Source organism: Microtus ochrogaster, unplaced genomic scaffold, assembly GCF_000317375.1.
Source record: "Microtus ochrogaster isolate Prairie Vole_2 unplaced genomic scaffold, MicOch1.0 UNK47, whole genome shotgun sequence".
Classification (NCBI taxonomy): domain Eukaryota; kingdom Metazoa; phylum Chordata; class Mammalia; order Rodentia; family Cricetidae; genus Microtus; species Microtus ochrogaster.
In genome coordinates, this window is record NW_004949145.1 from 1,060,896 (window position 1) to 1,064,489 (window position 3,594).

The 3,594-nt window shown below is 46.6% G+C and overlaps 1 protein-coding gene across 1 annotated transcript in view; it reads right to left on the reverse strand.

Moving 5' to 3' along the window:
• Znf667 (zinc finger protein 667) overlaps positions 1-3,594 on the reverse strand; it is a 21,081-nt gene that overhangs the window by 16,626 nt on the left and 861 nt on the right. The gene's annotated exons all lie outside the window — the stretch shown is intronic.

The following is a 3,594-nucleotide window of genomic DNA, read 5'->3' on the forward strand; positions in this document are numbered from 1 at the left end:
TGTGTATGTGTGGTGGTTTGTGTGTGTGCATGTGTGTGCATGTGTATCCCCCTCTTAGGGTGTGTATGTGTGGTGGTTTGTGTGTGTGCATGTGTATCCCCCTCTTAGGGTGTGTATGTGTGTGTGGTGGTTTGTGTGTGTGCATGTGTATCCCCCTCTTAGGGTGTGTATGTGTGTGTGGTGGTTTGTGTGTGTGTGTGTGTGTTTGTGTGTCCCACTCTTAGCTTGTGTATGTGTGTGGTGGTTTGTGTGTGTGTGTATATGTGTGTGTCCTGCTCTCAGAATTGGGAAGGGGCAAGGAGGAAATCACACAACACTCCACCTCTACAATCACAGCAGGCTCCTGATCAGGACACAGATGAAGACTATGCAGACACCCAGCCCTTCTTCTGACTGGTGACTGCTGGTGCCAGGCCCTGCCATGAGAGTTAAAGCAGGAAGGTACGTGCTCCCATGTACCATTTGTTCAGGCAAGGAAAACAAGTCCACACGGCACGTGGTGACTTAGGTCAAGAGCAGGGATCCTGACTGTTCTGTTCACTGCCCTACTCAGAGCTACTACACCCAGAGAAGCTGCCTAACAAAAAGCAGGTGCTGGGGCTGGTGGCTCAGCTGCTAGAGAGATATGGACCAGCAGGCACTTAGCCTTGGGCTCCACAGCTGCAGGAACAGAAACTGGGCGTGACAGCGCATACATACCCTGGGGGGTGAAACTAGGACCAGGATAGGGGACCAGAGTGACATGGTAGTCAGGAAAGGCCTCTCCGAGGAGGCAATGGTGAGCTGAGGTCTGAATGTGGTGAACATGTGAGCCACAGGGCACAGGGTAGAGCCAAGGTACTGTGCTAGACAGGCTTGACGTCTAGAGGGATAGAAGGCTGTGTGCTAAGGCAGAGTGAGGTGAGAAAGGCTGGTGGAACCAGATCGAGAAGGTGGTGGTGAGCGGTTTCTGTGATAAGATATTACTAGGGGAAAGGTGAGAGGAGCTGAGCAGAGAGACTAACCAGACTCTGTAACAAAATTTGGAGGTGGCAGCATTGCATATAAACTGCTTTGGTAGCCATAGAGAAAGCAAGACTGGTATTGGATTAATTACAATAAAACTCACATATATATTTGCACTAACTTGGTGTAACCATTTTTCCAAGGCAAGGTTTACGAAATGTAAGCACAGAGTAATGTAAGCACAATTTTTATCTGCAATGAAAATTGGTTTAGAAGCTGGGCGGTGGTGGCGCACGCCTTTAATCCCAGCACTTGGGAGGCAGGGGCAGGCGGATCTCTGTGAGTTCGAGACCAGCCTGGTCTACAGAGCTAGTTCCAGGACAGGCTCCAAAACCACAAAGAAACCTTGTCTCGAAAAACCAAAAAAAAAAAAGAAAATTGGTTTAGATGTATTAGTACATATCTACAATGAAAATTGCTATAGATGCACTAAGGCAAACAAGTTGTAACTAATATTAATAATAAATTTATGTCTTTCTTTAAAAATGTGGCTACTGGAATATTTAAGTTTATATGCCTCTTATGTTTTCAGACAGTGCTCCATATATTACACACGATACATTATTGCACTGTTCTTTTTTATTCAGAACTCTTATTATTTCCTCAACTATATAATTACTTCCTTTGCAGGGCTGCAGACTGAAACTAGAGCCTTGTGCATGCTAGGCAAGCGCTCCAGGACTAAGCTCTATCCACAGCAGAGCGCTGGCTGATCACTGTTTACTTAGTTAACATCACAAACCCACACACAAATGCATGCTCCGTGTAGGACCAAGAGTAGGGATCTTGACTGGGATGTGGATGCTGCTCAGGAGGGCGAGGACTTGCCTAGCACGCAAAAAAAAAAAAACTGTTTCCAGCACCACATGAACTGGGTGTGGTGGCAGCTTCCCAGCACTGGGAGGTAGAGGCAACACTTCCTGGGCTACACAGCAAGCTGGAGCCAGCCTTGGATTCATGAGACCCTGTCTCAAAAACAAGAGCAGAGACTCCACACCTGTGGACTGACTGCTAATCCATCCTGAATATGCTTGTGTGTGCTGACAGAAGTGGGATTCCATCTCCCTGTGCTGACAGGACACTGTAAAGAGACAGCAGGGCGAGCACTCCCTCATCCCACAGCTTCTAAAACGCATGCCTTTCAAGAGAGCAGAAACAGGGACAAACTAATCCCCTACTGGGAAAGCAGGAAATCTGGAGAAAAAGAAAATAGTCTAACTCTTTACTGAATAGTAACGTGTCCCACATCCTTAAAAAAAAATGGAGTCACTTGAAAATAAGTTTAGGTCTGATGACAGTTTACCCCTAAACACCCTCAAAGAATGCCATCCTCACTCCTGGTGCTATTAAGAGCAGATCTGTGCAGATCTTTATTTGTTTGTTTTTGCAACACTCTTTCTGTGATGTGCCTATGGAAGACACAGAAGGAGCTGAAACTGGAAGCATGAACACTTCCCTCTACAAACGGTGAAGGGAGGTAAGTGGAACGAAAGCTAGGCTTAGCTAAGTTTTGATGCTAAACAAGAATTTCAAGATGACCTATACTGTTTATGGGAAGCCATCTTCTCAGGAAGCTAGATTTATTATGCTTCTCTCTTTGTGGGACAGGCAGTAGTTAAAGAGTAATAGTAATGATTACTGGTTGGATTATTTAAAAGATTAGTAAATACTGAGTATGCATAAAGCTTTGAGACCATTAAACCTGAGGGCAATTTGTTACAGCAGCAACATTATCTTCTGTTCTTTCCTTTCAAGTTATAGACCCAATGAATGGTTGCTTCTTCTGTCAGTGATCAATGCTGAAAAAACATGGCTGGGATGAAATGAAGGGTCTGTTGATGATGCCTGAGGAGACTCAACAAGGCCACTCCAAAAGGGTTCTGTGACTGTCCACCCAATGTGCTACTGAATAAAGGTGGCTGGCCCCAGGCCCTCTGCGCCTACCCCCACCACCTCCATTTATCTCCCTCCAGATACCCTGATTAGGAAGACACACAACAGGTTCCACAGGTCAGGGTAGGCTTCAGAACCATACTTGGGCAGACACCAAGAAGGCAAATGCTTGCCTAGGGGTAGAAGGGGTGGGGGATGCACCAGTGCTCGAATCAGAGAGACCAGAACATCTGCTGGAGGTGGAAGATGGCCAAATTCCAAAGCAGACACAAATTCTTCTCGGATTCCGCACAATCCTACCTGGACACAGGTCAACAGCACAGCACAAAACCCGCACTCCCAGAACTACAACAAAAGCCAGACCCTACCTACACCGCACTCACTATGTCCCAGGCGGCACTCCGGGCCTTTCATTTGTTATTCCTTTAGCCTCCCATCAACACTTTGACGGGCTGTTGTACAGAACCAAGTCTCATCCTTAACAGGTTCAGTTTCCCAGAGTAGCCATCACATCTCCTGCTCTAGAGGAGCCCGTTGCCACAGTAACAAATGAGATAAGGCGCAATCAATCACACATTGGCACACATTCAACAAAGCCTCAGACATCTAGTGGCGCGCAGTATCTCTAGACTGTGATCAACAGCTTCCTCTCTCTCTCTCTCTCTCTCTCTCTCTCTCTCTCTCTCTCTCTCTCTC